Here is a 16,512-nt window from a genome sequence, read left to right as displayed (position 1 = left end):
CTCTTATCTGTCCCATAAACACAAGCAGATCTTAAACCTATTCATCACAAATATGTCACCATTGCTCAAGTCATAACTAAGTTCAGCATTTTCTTGTCAGCTTAATTACTTTAACCATCTTCCTTTCTTTCCATGCCTTGAAATATAGTCTTTGTAGTATAGATTCTTTGCCAAGTTATTGAGTTGTAATGTAGTTGGACCTGAGCTTTTAAAATGAACCTCAAACAGTAAATATACTTAGTTCCTAGGCCTGCCTTGTTTTCAGATATGAATGAGATCAGCTGAACAAGCCAAGCGTGAAGGTCTTGTGCGTCTGAGCGATACTGAATGGATGTGTACTCAACAGTGCAGAGCTGGTGAAATGTCCTCTGGCTGTACTGCAAACGGCTGGTGACACTCCAACTTTTCCAGGAAGGCCTGTAAAATTTTCTCATTCCTCTTTTAAAATCCAGGTTGCTGGGAGAGGCTCGTCTTCTAGCGAATCATAAGCCTAAGTGAGTTTTCCTGATGTAGCCCTATCTTCTGGGAGTAAAAAGAAATGGCGCTTCTCCCTACCTGTTGTCCTGGGGAGGCAGTATAACGGGTACCCCCAGGACAAGCCTTTCTGCCCCTCGGCTGCTCGTGGACTGTTCTGGGACGTGATTCATCTGGACAGGCAGACAACTGCCTTTGCCAGGATAAGCTGTCTCTCGGTAGGGGGGGTTTCTGGCAAATGCTGTTCAGCTCTAATTAGCCTTTGGTTGGCCTCCAGGGTATGTTTGTTTGTTTGTTTTACTTGCACTGAGTCATCCCACTTGTAAGACGTGAGAAACATTCAGCCAGAGCCCTGACCTGCCCGTTTCCAATATTGCCAATGCTGTTGCCAACAGAACCTCCCCACAAAGAGGAGCAGGGTAGTCCTTCTCCTCTCCCATTAATGTCTGTCCCTCTTCAAAATCCCCGTTAATGTCTGTCCCCCTTCAAAATCCTAAAGGAAGAAAGCTGGGTTTGTAATATGACTCCTTTGCTTCCTCGCTTTACCAAAGTGTGATGTACAGACAGTTAAGTTGGTGTAGGAAACGTGCTGAGGTGCAGGAGAGAATAAGAACTGGTCTGTTCTAGTTTTCCCTCCCTGCTTGCTAGGAATGTGAAGAGTAGGCATGTGCTTCTCTCTTTTGTTTGCAGGACTTGAGACACCTGAGAAGTGATGGTGGCAGGAGAGCCTAAGAAAGTGAGGGTGTCTGGAAGGGAGTCATGCATGCTGCCATGTCCATGAGGTGTTGGGGAGAGAACGAGGAGAGGAGTGACGTCTCCCAGGTTACGTCCTCTAGAGATGTGAGGGCTAAGCCCTGTGCACAGAGTTTTCAAAAGGACTGCTAGTCTAAACCTGTGCTTGCTGCAGTGTGCAGGGAGGTGAGGCTTACAGTGGCATGCAGGGCTGGCCTAATGCTGGATGGCCTTGTTTGCTGTAGACAGTGCTCCAGCATGCTGGCTGGCTTTGTGTGCCCCAAAGGGTGCAGAAATGGGCAGGTTTGCATTCTCTGCCCACAAGCTCTCAAAAATTTTATCTGTTGTTGCAGGAGATGACAAGAGGAAAAGGAAAAGATTGCTTGCCTTTTGCAGAGATGCAGAACAGATCGTAGGGCCAGACTACATCCAGGATGAGAGATGCTGGGCCAGACTTTGTTTCTAGTAGCCTATCCTGTCTCTTACAGGACCTCTCTGGAGGTCACACCAAGTAGGTGAACTTACGAAGTATGATGTGAATGCATTGCTACTCCTACGGTATGATTGTGCGATCCTTTGCTTGCAAGCGTTCCAACGATGCTTGTGAAACCCTATCCTCTCTCAGGGCTTCCTTACAGCTGGATTGTTTTGTTAGAGCACTAAAACTGGATGTCTCGTCTTCTGTCTCAAAGCGGCCGTCTCTTTTGTTGGATGATTTGTCAGCTGCTGTCTGACGTCCATCCTGCCATTCCTTTCCCTGTTCCACGAGAGCCATTGCATTACAACGGCAGTCACACCTCTGTGTATACGATGTCACTGATAAATTCCAGTCTGGCTCAGGCAGGATGCATGGTCCTGAGACAGTCCTTTTGAAGGTCTGCAGCGATCTCTCCTTGCCGGCTGGCTCAGGGTTTTTTTTTCTGTATTAACGCTCCTTGATGTGTCTGCTGGTTTTGACACTGTCGACCGTGATGTCCTTGTGGAATGCTCTGAGCAGATGGTGCATCTGTCTGGGGCTGCTTCAGGTTGATTCAGATCATATCTTACAGAGAGCTGCAAAGTTGCCTGTTACACTTTCCAGGCCTTCCAGCAGGTTTCTGTCTGCTGCATGGTTCTGTGAGGAGACCCTCCCATTTTAGTGCTTATTGATTTATTTTGGCTAAGCTGATGAAACTCACTTCTGTCTGCCTTCAGGCATTCCTCGTGTTCCCTGCTCCTTTCCCCAGCCTGTCACTCCAGCAAAACGGGTCTATTTGCAGCTGTTCTGAGGATATGTCAGTGCCAGTAGTGTTGGTCTTGATGGATAGTGTCCTAAGACATCCAAGGCATTCCTAGCTCCTGCCAGTCTCAAGAAGGGAAGGATCTGAGTGTCCTCCTTTTGTACGTGCTCCAGATGTGCACAGCTGGTTATTAACATCTCTGCCACTCGTTATTCAAGCTGCTGACTCTGTGCGCTGTACGCGGAATGACTGATCTGGCTCTGTACAGAGCCAGCTTGGGTCCGACAGCCCCTTTGGCTTGGGTGCGGTTCTGCACAGAGGTGTCAGTACAGGACTAGTTGAGGTGGGAAGCATTAGAGTCACTTCTGCATGGTATAGCCTCATGTTAACAAGCCATTCTGAAACCCAAAGTGCTTGACAGTCATGCTGAGCTGTCCCTGCATCTCTAAGGGGCTCCTTGTGTTGTGTGCGTATTTCTGTTAGCCAGGGCATTCCCCCATACATAGCAGCCTGTAAAAACCTGGCTGTCTCACTTAAGTTCAGTGCCATTTGCCTGATGGCTTTGAACGAGGGAGCTCTAGTACAGGCTCCATTTTGACGGGCGTTCCCTGTTTGCTAGCAGTGCCTTTCTTTCCAACATCTGCAGTGCCAAATCCGAGTGGTGCTGTCAGCCAGTGACTCATTTGATTGTTATGCCAGGCCCTGCCTTTGCTCCTGGAAAACCTCAGGGGCTGTTGGCCCGTAGGGTCACTGTGTAATAAAGACCTGCCAGAAGTCCCAAATACTTAGAGTGTACAGTTGCTCGCTTATCACCTGCTTGTTAGTACAGCATGAAATAAATTTTGGCTCTCCGTAGTATTTGAATGCCATTCTCTCATTCGCTATATGCTTTAAAGATGTAACACTACAAGGACTGATAGACCAATATACACCCTTGGGTCACAGCTGGTCTTCGCACCTGTATGTGTAAGAGCTGCTGCCAAAGAAAACAGACTTTTAATTTCAGTTATAGGTGATTGACTGAGTTTTATTTTTGAAAGACACAGAAAGAGCTGATCCTTTTTTGATCCAGCAAACAGAAGTTACTTGTGCTTGAATATGCCTAGCATATATATAGTGCCTTTGTTCTTTGGGTCACAAATGCTATTGCCTAAATACTTCCATAGATTGGAAAAGTGAGCTGGAGAAATGACATTGCTTCCCTCAAAGTCACACAACTGGGATATGTGGGAATGACCCAGCTCTTCTGTTGCTCTACCCACTGAAGTACGTTGCTGCTGTACCCGTCCAAGAGAACTGTCTTTCCTTCCCAAGACATGGCCCATGCTATTTCTTTATGTATCCTCTTCCCTTGTCCTTTCTTCCTTCCAGCCTGTAGGGAAGAGATGGAGGAGCAGTGTCTTGGGACAGACTGAGTTGGCGGGCTTGATGGAGAAGACGAGGCTGCACAAATCGCTCTACTCATAAACACCACCCTGGTCAAGGATTTCAATGGACCAGTGAGCCTTTTACAGGAATAAACATGTTTGATTCTTACCATCTCTGGTACTAAAACTGGTGCTAAAAATCCAGCTTCTCCCCAAGGATGGTAAATGCTGCCAACCCTTATGCCTTGAATCTGCGTTGTGCAAATTCCTGTGACTCAGAGCAGCTACTTCAGGATGAAACTCAAGAGATTTGTTCTTATATTGGCTACAAATTGTACCTGAACTTTATCATTAGCAAGGCAATCCTAGCCCGTCTATCATTACGTTCCCTGTCTGGAATTCACCACGCAAGCAATAGCAGTGTAATAAAAGCCAACAGACAATCTGGTTGCTTTACTGAGCTTTGAAGTGGAGCGTTTGGCACTTTGCCACACTCCTGTTGGGGCTCAGCCATTCCTACATCTAGAATGTAGAGTGATGGGTTTGGGTGCTATTCAGCCACTACTTTCTCTTCTTCAGCCTGGTTGCCTAAGGAAATGAGACCAGTGCAAGCACACCCAGCATGTATGTGTGTACGCACCCCCTCTCCAACTTTTCTGCTCCCTCCGCTCCCAAATGGTTGGAACCTGTTGGAGCACTTTCAACTGCATTTGACAGAAAGGCAGAGGTCTTTAATACATTAAACTCGTAGAGGTTTGCGAAAATAGCTGGGCGGAAGAAAGAGATCAGATTCTACTTGTGTCCCCACTGCAGGATACGTTGCTGTGGCCGCTCAACCTATCTCAGACTTTAGAGTATCTGCACACCCTCATGGTGCAAATTCATAGAGGTTTGCTGGTTTCAGTGGTCATGGAACTACTTTGTTGACTTTTTTCCTCCTCTTTCTTTAGTCTGTCCCGTATTTCTTCATGAAATCTGTTTTCTGAAGCCACACTTAGGTACACACTAAAATCATCTGATCCTCTTGAGATCTTCATGCATCAGCTTCAGGTTTAAATTTGCTGATCCCATGGAAATCTGGGAGGCATTTGTCACTCCTTCTAGTGGGCCATATTTTGGCAGTTGTACTCATGGATATTCTTTTACCTCGTGTTTCACTGAGTTCAGCTTCACTAAGTTTAACAGGATTTCTTCTTAAGACTAAGTGCTGTGCATTGTAATTTAAGCGTCATGGCAGAACCTGGTCTACTCACAGCAGACCTGATCCCTTTCTCTCAATTTTCACGGCTCCTCATTTTCGTAAGTACAACTGTGCCATGAACAAGCACATCTCATGATCATTTGAAGCCTGGGAAGGGTCTGGAGTTTGAAGCAATTACCTTTTACACTTGATTCAGAGTGTGCAGGAGGAGGGGGAAGAGAAACTGATCATTCAAACATGAATTATAAATACCCAGGGGAAAGTCTGTCATCTTTTGTTTGGTGTTGTATGAGATAATATCTTGCCTGCGCTTGCAGGGAGAATGGGGCAAAGTACTTCCCGCCTGATGCATGTCAGCGTAGGAGCAACGCTGAGGGGCTGTGCCAGCCAGGCACGGCTGCTGCCCTGAGCCAGGCTGCAGTGCTGGAGCCAGCTGAGAGAGCAGTGGGACGGGAGGGGGGGACGAGAGCTGGCCTTCCGCACCCCTTGTCCCCGTCCTGGCTCATGGGCTGTACCGTCGCATGCAACTCTCCTTTCTTCCTGTTCAGACTGGCTGTGTCTGCTGTGGATGATTTCCAGTATAAATCAGACAGAAGCAGGAGACAGGCAAAGGGAAAAGGAGCGGCTCAAGCAGTGTCGCAGAGGAAACCGGTGCCAGAGCTGAGGACAGCACCCAGCCTTGTGCTGCAGGACTGCGTGTTCTCCCAAAAGACAATGAAGAGCTGCTCTCTTTTCTGTGAATTACTGTGTTTCCCCTTTATGTGGATCATAAAACACAGAGCGGCATCGGCACCCAAGCCTTCCCACTCCGCCCACGTCACCAAACTCCTGCTCTTTAGAGAAATACCACCCAGAGCCACGTAAGCCTACACTACCCCACAACAGTTCACTTAGGCTAAAATTTGGTCTTGCTCAGCTTTTAGGGGCATCAGTTGCTCTTGCAATCAGTGCTTCCAGCTAGGTGCTAGCTTTTTGCTTGGAGGTTGTTCCTTAGAGCTCATTCAAGTGTGATTTCAGAGTTTCTCTAGGCTTTTGCACGTAACGTACCGACTTGAAGGGAAAAAGGAAGAGAGGTAGCTTTCTGAGAGGAAGGTACGTATGAGCGTTGATGTTTTGGTAACTCCCTCCCAGGGAATCTTATCAGCACTGGGTACTGGTTAATATCTCTGCTTGTGTGCCCTTCCTTTTCAGAGCATAGCAATTGCATCAAGTGTTTGCCCCAGCTGCCTAGCAATTTCAGATTGTCCTATACTTGGTATATTTACCTTCCTAGCTGTTTCTGATGCATGGGGTATTCAGCAGCTGCTGTACTGTGGTATACTATAAACACAAGGCAGGTGTTAACTGGCAGCCCATCTCTCATATGTCACACATAATTGCAGTAGATTGCCAGAGTTCTGCCAGCTGGGCGAGCCGCTTGTGTGTTTTGGGGAATATTGTATTCCTGTAAATCTAGATTGTCATACTACACAGAGACACCTTCTCCCCCAGGATATTTCCCACCAGTTACCACTACAGATGAGCCCCTCACTGCACACTGATTTAAAATGCTATCAGGGAGGAGTTAAAAATCCAGCCCAACGTATACCCCTGCCCATGCTAAAGATTCCCAGTTGGTCATCAGTGTAGGTACATGGAACGGACACACAGTAGTTGTACTGTATGGTTTCACAGAGCAGTTGAGCTAACAGATCCCAGTCTGGCTGCCCTCAGTTAAGATCTTGGCAGGCTTTCGCTGCATTAGAAATTTATAAATGCCATATGCCTCTTTGGGATTTTTCGGTGTGAGGATGTGTGGATACTCAGAGCAGGTGGTTCATAACAACCATACAGGTTGGAGCACAACCTGTAGAGGGAGATCTTAGTTGATGGCAGACGTTTCCATGTTTGTTTTTTCTCCCACATGTGTTGCATCTACATTAATCAATCAATCAGTGTCCCAAAGCTGTGCCAAATCTATGTGCTAAAGGAGCTCTTTTAAAGAGAACAGCATGAAGTTTTTCCTTCCTGAGTCTGCCTGCAGCGTACCTCTCTCCAAGAGATACTTCGCTTCCTTTTGCAGATCTGTGTTCGTGCAACACAACTGAAGAAACTACCCAGAAAGCAAGCAAGCAAGCAAGCAAGTAAGTGCTCCCTGTGACTTGAGTTGTAGGCACCTGGGGAGTCACGAATGTGGTGAGAGGGGTTGTACAGACCCTGGACCAGGTCAGAGTGACAAATTCACCTGGCCTAGGGAAGGAGAAGGGTAGATGAAGCATCTGAACTCAGCTCTAAAATCAGTCCTAAAACCAGCCACTGCTGATTTGATCTGAGAAGATCCTGGAGTCCTCAAACAGATGAGATGAAATATGTTTCTACCTGGGGGCTGTAAAGGAGGATAAAATGCTGGGACCACAAGGTGTGGTGAAATTGCTGGAGAAAATGGTCCCCCTGGGAGTCAAAATGGGAGTTTCTGCAAGCTGCAGGCATCAAAGCAGAACCCCCAAGGGCAGGTGGGAGTATGAGTTGACTCCCACTCTGCAGCCAGACTCCACATGCCTTTGGTTTTTTTCACTCATTCCTTAATCTTTTCTCCCTTGGGGAACCTCATAAAATTAATTATGAAAACTTTGACAAGGCAGCCCTAGGAGAAGGGAAGCACAGAGAAAGATTTATCCTCTGGTTGCTCTATCAATGCCAGCAGCTACCCTAGGCAGAGCTCCCCCTTTCCCTGGGGCATTTGGGTAGAGGCCTCATGTCTGTGCTCAGCAATCTCCTCCCTCTTAGTGGAGCTGTGTTTGCTGGTCAGGGAAGAGAGAGCGGAGACCATGGAAACAGAACACAGGCCCTAACCACATCAGATCTCCTCAGGGATAGGCTCCTAGAGGTGGAGGGATGCCTCTGGAGGAGTACCGCTGCAGAGACCAGCTCTACAGCTGCATCGCTCTGAGACAGTTCTTCTCTAAATGCAGACCTCTTCTGGAGAAGGTTTCCTGTGCTTTGAGGCTGCCACTGTTCCTACAGCACTGAGAAATGGCTGGGGGCCACTTGGAGATAGAGGCCCCAAGGGCAGAGCCAGTGGGTTGTGTCAACATGGTAAGTCTGTAAAAACACACTGGACTTCTCTGGGCCTTGTCTTGGGTGCTTTGTAGCTTGCAAATCCTGCCTGATATAAGCTGCCCAATCTCCAGCCCTGGGGGGGCAGGTTGAGCTGAAGTTCTGCAATCCCCAATGCTTTGGGGCCTGAATCTCCGTTTTTGCAGGTACTAGTTTTGGTCCAGACCAAGTGTTGCACAGCACGTTGGCAGAAGGGGAGCAGCCATCCTCCCCTCAGTACCACAGTGCTCTTGCTGAGAGGGGAGATGGTTTTGATGTGGTGGACGCTATGGCCATGCTGTACACTTTTGGTTTGGAAGAGCTCAAACTTGACAGAAGGCCCTGGTTATCTGGTGAAGAAGGAGGCAATGGGTTGGCTTTTCGAGTTGAGCGTGCAGCGTTCCTGGCTGTATGAGAGAGACAGCTCTGTCCTGTCACATAGCCTCTCTGGGGGCTGAAATTAAAACAACACTATCACTTGAAAATGAGATAAGGGTAAGTACTACTTTTTCTCTCCCACAGAAGAGCACTGAGCTCCTGGGTATTTGAAATGATTGGGTCTCCCAGCTTCCTCCTTTCAAGTCTCAGCCAGCCATGGCCCTGGGGATGCTTAACATCAGGAAGTGTAGGCAATGTAACCCTTTGACAGCCCTAAATCTGATTGGATTTAAAGTAAGAGCCTAAACGTTAGTTCTCAGAAATTCAAGTCTCTGTGATCCTCATTGTTTTTTCCCTGCTTAATTCTGATTTCAATATATAGGGATTGTAATTAGGCAGAAAAAAAACAGTATTGGGTCCTCTGATTCTTAAACTCTGGTCATTCCTTGGTAGCAGAGAGGTTTAGATGTGTTAGGAGGGGATAATCCAGAGCTAGTCCCTTCCAAAAGAGAGCTTTGCCCTCAGAATGGGGTCAGGCAATTCTGGGCAGGCTGTGAGGAATGAATATGCTGGTAGGGGCATTTCGCTCTGAGAGGAAGAGGGCTTTGCTGGGTGTGGGGGAGTATGCTGTGGAAGGCTCCTCCATACTTCTCTTTTTCTCTTTCCCAGAGATGGGCATACTGTGTTAGGAGGGCTCTTGGTCTCGGCTAATTCAGCTCTTATGCTCTTACATCTGAATAGATATTTCAAGCTATGGGAATTTCCTCTAGCTTTGCTGCTAGACACCAAATACGCATGCACACATACATTCAGTAACTCGGAGACTCTCTAGGCCTGAGGCCAAATATATCAGACCCAGAGTAAGGTGACAAAACCTCATGCAAAGAACTGTCCTCTGTTCCTCTGTCTTCTTCCCACACTTCCAACTGCCTGCAGTAGCCTTGATTTCTTACCTCAGCTAAAGCACCATCTATGTTAAATTGGTTCTGTGTTTCACCCCAGAGATGGGAACTTTTCACTGCCAGTTGAAATACTTCTCTATATCTGCTTTATAGAGGACATTGGATGAAACAGACTCACGCTATGAAGTTTGGTCAGTGTGGGATGGTGGTGGCGAAGGTTTGTTTGTTTGTTCTGGTTTATTTATACAGCTTCGCTGCAAAATCCATACCAGTTATACCAGTATAAAAGTGCTGTGTAAATGAAGCCGATTTTGATTGTCTGATCTGTTGATTCCACTCTTTGATTTTTTATTTATTTATTTATTTTTGCTATGGTGGGGAGTTTTGCCAGTACAGCTATACCAGCAAAACTGGTAAGTGTAGGTGAGAGCCGCTGGATGCGTATCAATCATTGGCAGCTAATGCACTGCATCTCCCTGTTTGGTCACTACTGTCTCCAGTAGTATGAAGGCTGAGGGTGTTCACTCCCTAGGCCAATATTCAATGTGTTACTGGGCCAAATTCAGGGAGAGCTATGTGCATTTGTTGCAGTCAAACTAAATCTGTTATTCCTAAACAATGGTGATGTTTGGACCCCTGTGACACTGTGGAGAGGTAGAAAGTCCTTGATCAAAACATAGTGGGTCCAATCTGGGTCCTTCTCATACTTTACCTGTAGTGTTTGGGGAGGTAAGGGATGGCTGGTCCCTGTCCATATGTGGAATAAGGAACAAGTATTCTTCAGGGAACTGACTGTATATGTGTGTGTGTGGATGCAGACACCTGTGCACATACCACGTTGTACTTTGGGGTTCAGGATTTGTCTCGAGACAAATGCCCTGGAGCCAGATTTTTGAGCACTTCAAGGCTGAGCTGAGCTCTTTGTGAAACCCTGCTCCTAAAGCTTGCAGGGAACCCTCAGACACTGCTGTGCCGTGGCCCCTTTCCATGTCGTGGAAATCTGGGCGGTCTATCTACAGACAAGCATTTTGGTCAGTCATTTTTGCCACCTTGATTTGCATTCAAACACTTGGAGAGTCATCTGCTGGGGAGCTGCCAGTTGCATGCTGATTCTGTTTGGGTTTAGGTCATGCACAGACACGCTGGGGAAGGCATTCCTCCCCTGCAGCTTGTTATCTCTCCCTGGAGGAATGCAGCATCTCCTTTATATAATACGTACACACTGTGCCTTGTCACAAGGAGTGGCCAGAAGAAAACAACTGCAATCTGAATCAAATGTTTTGGAGCTGGGGGTGTGGGTGGAGTGAGGGCATGGAGTAGGAGCTGAAGGTTGTGAGGAGCAGGAGGGCAGCACGGAAACGTTTTATGTGTTTTAGTTTTCCCGAAAATGGTGGTCCTCCTCATCTCGGCAGTGTGATGTGCTATTTAAAAAAAAAAAAAAAAGGCATGCCCCTTTCTCCATAGCAAACATGCTAAATATCTTGAAGTTAGTTCCTCTTGCCTTTGAGTGCAGTAAATCTTTGGAAGCCTGAAAGAAAATCTGTCCTGTCTTCCCACCTATGGCAGGTTTGCTGTCTTTGTGCTGTGCGTGAGCAATGGTGAAAGGAATTGATATTTCTCATTTCTTCAGACTACTTGGGAAGTCAGGACACACCAAAATGCCACACCAGGAGTCTGATAACAGCCTGTTTAGTGTGATTACCTGCTTCCTGTATGTTCAATTTATTTCTCTGTTGGAGTGGTTGCTTCTTTCTGTTCTACTGCTACAGGTTTTACTATTTCTGTTAGTCTTATTCTTTTTGTCCTCACTGTTGTTGGTTTTGTTGTGGAAAAGCATAGGGAGGCACTTGGAGAAGCAATTATTTTGTGTACTGATTTTTAGTCTACCCATGTTTTACTGTTTGCTGATTTTCTTATTTCCCAAGTAGTTTGACAGGCAGATATTTTTCACGTGCAACATGCATGCAGACCCATATGTCTATACCTATATACATAGAGAGAGAGAGAGATGGATATATACAGTGGGCCAAAGAAGCTGTGTTAAGTGCGGAGTTACTGCAACATCCCTTAATGAGTGGGTATTGCCTTAATATATTTATTGAAAGAGGCTTTTCACATGCATTTGAAGGAATTTTACTAGATGGCAGCAATGTACCAGTGGAGAGCCCTGGCATGGCTGACTGTCCCCAGCTAAGCCCTGCATGAAGCAGCAGTTCGGACTCCCAGGGGCTTGACTGACCTGCAGAACAGCCCTGAGTGGGGCAGGTAGCCGGAGTCGGCTCTTCCTCCAGCCTTTGCCATTCTGTGAAGAGGGCACAAGTCTGAAAGCATATAGACAAAACTACCAAAGCTGTGCTAGCAGCTGGGATGCAGACATCTCTGTCGAGGAGGTAGGTATTGTCCACCTCACTGCGGTTCACATCACAGCTTCTAAAGGATTCGGGGCTGCTGGCGGCAGTGAGACACATGGGTGCTGGAGTGAGCCTGCTCCCTGCGTGACAGCAGCTATAAAAGATTTTCTAGCTCTTGTTCTAAAACATTCAGCTTGTTCACGTGGTGGCAAACTAGAATGACAGCCAGCAGGAACTGGTCCACAGCAGTGATGGCTTTCTGTCTGGTTGGCTTTCCTGTCAGAAGCAATTCCCTAGCTCTCCTGGCCATTCATTTTTCTCTCTGATCCCCATTGATGAAAGCCACTAGAAAATGAATTTCCCATTTCGCGTAGAATCTCACCTAAATAAATTCTGTTGTCTCAAGTCTTTTCCCCTTCTGCCTGGCAGGCAGCTGGCTACGGAGACTGTCTTGCACTTTGTTCCTCTGCCATGGATGCTCCTGTAAAGCCTGTCTTGAGCTCCTGCTGTCCTCTGTCAGTCTCCACCCAGACCGTGCGAGTGGCTGCAGAGTGTACATGCTACAGAGCAGAAACCTGCATGTGTCCCATGCAGCAGTTCATGCAATGGGACCCCATCCAGCTGAGGACCAGTAGGTGCTACCCTACTGTAACTGAAGACTGCCGTCCCTGTGGCCCTTCAGGTGTGAGGGGTGTGCCCTTGGCAGGCAGATCCTTCCTGCTCAGACTTACTTCTCCATACCCAGTAGTACTGTGGGTTGACTTTCTAAATGGACCTCTCAGCCAGCTGGAGAAATGCCTGCTCCATATTTAGGGAAGGCTGGAGAACCGTCTGTGTGCTGGGTGAGGCCTCTCTGATCTGTGTGGCAGGAGCAGGATATAGACACAGACAGCTGGATTAAAGGTTAAAAGTGTGTAAATTCCCCCTGAGGGGCTAGGATTAAATCTGTGAAACCAAAAGTTTACGGAGACGCTTCAGGCTCCATCTGGAGTAGCCATACTTCCCTCCAAAACCAATCAGAGTTGAGAGATCATAGGCTCCATCCATACTGGTGTTTCATCTTAGAGCAGTGGTGTGGTTTTGAGGGGAATTTCTTAATTCTCCTCATTCTATTCACTGGTGGTTCAGTCCACAGCACAGTTTTTGTGCACACAAATTGGATTCCTTTTAGTAGAAACTAAATCAGAAGTCCTGCTCTGAGTTAGCACCGATGTACTCTGGCTGTGGTGGAGGAGGACGTGGTGATGAGAAGCAGCAGCTGGTGCTCTGGGCAGCTATGAACCACATGCATGCTCAGGGAGTTTGGTCCAGGTGACTAAATCTAGCTGGAAGTAAAATCTTGAGCAGCATACACGATACGTGTAGGAGCCTCAAAGCCAACTGCTTCAGCCAACTGATCTTCTCTATGGCATCGAATTATTTGCTAATGGAGACACAGCCCTTGAGCTTATGTGACCTTGAGCCCTTGGTGTGTAGCGGCCTCAAGTGGGTGTTGAAGGTTAGCTCTTCAAGGGTAGTAGGTCACTGTGCTTCGTGTCTCACATCTTGCACAACTGCAGTGTGGCTTGCACCAAAATGTTTTGATGTTTCACTTTGCTGGGAGCAAGCCATTCCCCTTTCCTGTGGAGTCTGCACAAGCCACCAGAGAGAAGAAAGGCTGCTTTTTTTTTTTTTTTTTAATATAGGAGTCTCAGTCTGCTGAGACCTGCAGCAGGACAGATGCTCGGGTTTCCTTGGGGTTGCTATGAGCTGGAAAGTAATTGCAGCCATCTTGGGATCCCTCCAGGAGGCCCTGTCACCTTTCTCCCATCGTAACACTGCCTCTCCCTGAGAAGAACAAGGTGTGGGAGGTAATGAGGTTGTTCATTTCAAGCATTTGGTTGGGCAGGGAGGATGCACCTGCCTACCTCGTGGCCTGTAGTGCAGTTGGCTGATACGCTTAGCAGTGAGGCGCTGTGCTCCAGGTGTGCCAAAGCTAGGCTGAGCAGCCTGGCTCACAGGGAATATGCCTGTGAGCACCTCAGGCTTACAGTGTCCAGGGTCTGTCCTTCAGCCACCACCAGCCTGAGGTATGGTACTCTAACCAGCTGGATGCAGGGCAGGAGAACAGGCTAACACCCACTGGGAGTTTGGAGGAGTTACTTTGGTAGCTTGGAGCAACCCAAAAGGTCACAGGAAAGATGTGCGGTGTGTGGCTGATAGCATGGACGTGTGGATGGGGGTGCTGCTGGCCCACTGCCCGCTGGGGGGAGTGGTAGGGCAGGCTGGCAGTGAGCTGGGAGGTGGTGTTCAGAGCAGTGACGGGGGCTCTGCGGCTGTCAAGGCAACAGCTGGAACAGAAAGCAGCTCTTTTGGGGTTTAGTGCCACACTGCAGCCTTCCTGCTTTTCTGCTCCTTCCCGCTCAGCTGTGGTTATCACCCCAAGTCACATACTTCCCTAATGAATCCTGGTGCCCACAGTGACCATGCACCACTTCCAGTGGGAGAGCAAGGCGTTGGGGCAGACTTCCTGAAGGGTAAGAGATGATGAGCAGAGCTCTCATGCAGGGCATCTTGCTTCAGTCTATTGACAAGGGGCCAGGGCTGGAAGGGATTCTTCATGAAAGAAACAGAGGGTCACTGCAAAAACAAAGCATTTTCCAGACTATAAATGTATCTTCCCAAGCACTGCACAAGGAGGACATACTTTTCAAAGGTGCTGGGAAATAAAGGTTCCTCTGTCAGAGGTATTGGCATATTGCAGTTTGTGGAGCTGTTCCTTGAATAGAAGACCCTTCCAGAGAAGCAGAGCTGCAGGGGTGCCTGTCAGCACCCTCAGCACACTTAGTCTAGGATACACAAGACCACAGTCTGGAGCAGCCTCTGTCCCTCACTTGCTGAGAGCTGCCTGGAGGGAGAACTTCCAGGCCACCCTGGGAGAAGTCTCCCAGGTTTTCAGGGCTCCCAGTGCCCCTCAGGTGATGTGTTTGATCCGGTTTCACCTTTTTTTCAGGTCAGAAAATTCTTTTGTGAGATTTCAGTGCCTAGCCTGTTGCTGCCCCACCAACAGGCTGGTTCATGCCAGCTTCATGCTTTTATGTTACCTTTATGTCAGCTGCAGGAGGACGATCAATACCTGATCTGTCAGGAGAAATGCATTTCAGCCAGCAGAGTAAGTTCAGGTAGGATTGATGCTACACATAGTGGGAGCCTGGCAGTTTTGATGGGTAGTACGACCATCACTGCTGGATTGACCATACCATCGTCAACGCAAGGACAAAAGAGTTGAGGGGCAGTTGGATGGGGCGGGCGTGGGGCTAAGGATGCAGGTCTGGCGGGGAGCAGAAAGCCAGTAAGGTAAGAGAGTGGTGGGAAGGCTGGGCCGGATACTAATGGCACTTCAGGGAAGTGGTAACAAGAGTATATTTGTGTTCAGGGACACTGAGGAGGTGAGTGCTGGAGTTAGAAAGACAGTGGAGATGTGACTCATATGATAGTCAACTGGAGAGGTGCTTTTTAAGTCCTGCCTCATCTCTTTAATATGGGCAATACTTGGCATCTTGTTAGTGCTTTTCATCTAGAGATTTCAAAGATTAATAGAATCATCACCTCCAAACAGGAGCTGGGAAAAAATCAGGTGTAGAGAGAGTGAAGGTTGGAGTTGGGCCTAGAACAGTATTGACTGTCGTGCTCTAGCTACTACCCCTCACTACACCAGTGTAACTGCTGCTGCTCTGAAGGCAGTTGGCAACTGACACCAGTTCCAAGTCTGGATGAGAGAAGCTGTACTAGCAGGCTCAGGGTTTCCCCTCCTTGTGTTTTGGGTCTGCGTTGGAAAGCTCCCTGCTTGTGGAACTTTCTGCCCCAAATGCGTTCACGTTCCTGAATCCTCATGGACGAGGGAGAACAAAAGACTTAACTGCAGCAGTGGCCTTCTAAAGGGTACATGTTCGTGTGTGCAGTGTCAAACTGCTGTGGGGAGGGAAACACTGGGATGTATTGTTCTTCTTTTCGCCAGATAATTTTGACACGTCTGGTTTGGAGAACCTGTCTGTCTAGGTATTGCTTTAGATGTGGTCAATGGTCTGGGTGATTCTTCTATCAGACCTATCAAAGTAATATCTCAGCACTTTTCAGGAGTGCATGAGGTGATGTGATTGCTATCTTTCCTGGATTGCTTGTTCTCACAGCCTCTCCAGTGGGAAGACTGCATAGCTTGAAGTGTTTGGCTTTGTACTTCAATACTCATGTAAGCTAAATGTTTATAGGGCAGGGCAGGGCAGGGGACAGAAGTTTGAAGTTGTGTGATTGCTGCTGAGATGTTACTCCCACAGCCCCAGACTGAACCAAGATGGCTCTAGCTCTTGCTGCCCTTCCTGCGGGGAGTTCCTCTGTCCCAATGGGCTCAGCTAGAGCTCTCCTGGCTCGCTTCACTGTCCTGTTAAACATCTGCTCTTCTGAATGGTGCAGAAATGATTCTTTCTCTCTTTCTTCCTCAGTCTGTAGGAGGTGGAGAGAAACAGCTTGAGCAGCGTGAGATGGTGTGATCATGTGAAGCGGTTGCTGAAAGAAAGCGAAGCTCAGTTCTGTGTGTCGCTTACGTTGCAGGCCTGCTGGGGAAGGTTACCCGCTCCCTGGCATGATTCCCCACTCCATCCACTGGCTTGCTGGGACAAAAAGGAGTGGTCTTCTGGAGCCAGTCTCAGGGTTTTCCTCACTTGTATTTTTGTGGTTACATAGGGCTTGCTTCTAGTTTTACAGCTTTTCAACTGAAAAACACTTTTACCATAGCACCCTGGAGCAAGGAGTAAGTACAGAGACAGGAAGGTGCTT

General features: G+C 47.8%; 1 long non-coding RNA gene across 6 annotated transcripts in view; it reads left to right on the top strand.

Annotated features, from left to right (window-relative positions):
- The window catches only part of LOC104143548 (uncharacterized), a 48,211-nt gene that overhangs the window by 12,810 nt on the left and 18,889 nt on the right, over positions 1-16,512 (top strand). For 5 of the 6 annotated variants that reach the window (XR_011142865.1, XR_011142869.1, XR_011142868.1 and 2 more), the window contains 6 exons: positions 266-1,392; positions 1,560-1,717; positions 3,798-3,925; positions 5,543-5,854; positions 7,057-7,117; positions 7,946-8,069. This is a non-coding gene — a long non-coding RNA (uncharacterized lncRNA). The remainder of the gene's footprint in view (positions 1-265; positions 1,393-1,559; positions 1,718-3,797; positions 3,926-5,542; positions 5,855-7,056; positions 7,118-7,945; positions 8,070-16,512) is intronic. The other variant, XR_011142867.1, reaches the window with a different exon arrangement.

This window comes from Struthio camelus, chromosome 9 (assembly GCF_040807025.1).
Source record: "Struthio camelus isolate bStrCam1 chromosome 9, bStrCam1.hap1, whole genome shotgun sequence".
Taxonomy (NCBI): Eukaryota; Metazoa; Chordata; class Aves; order Struthioniformes; family Struthionidae; genus Struthio; species Struthio camelus.
Note: the sequence above shows the minus strand (reverse complement) of the source record. Positions and strands in the feature narration are given on the sequence as shown.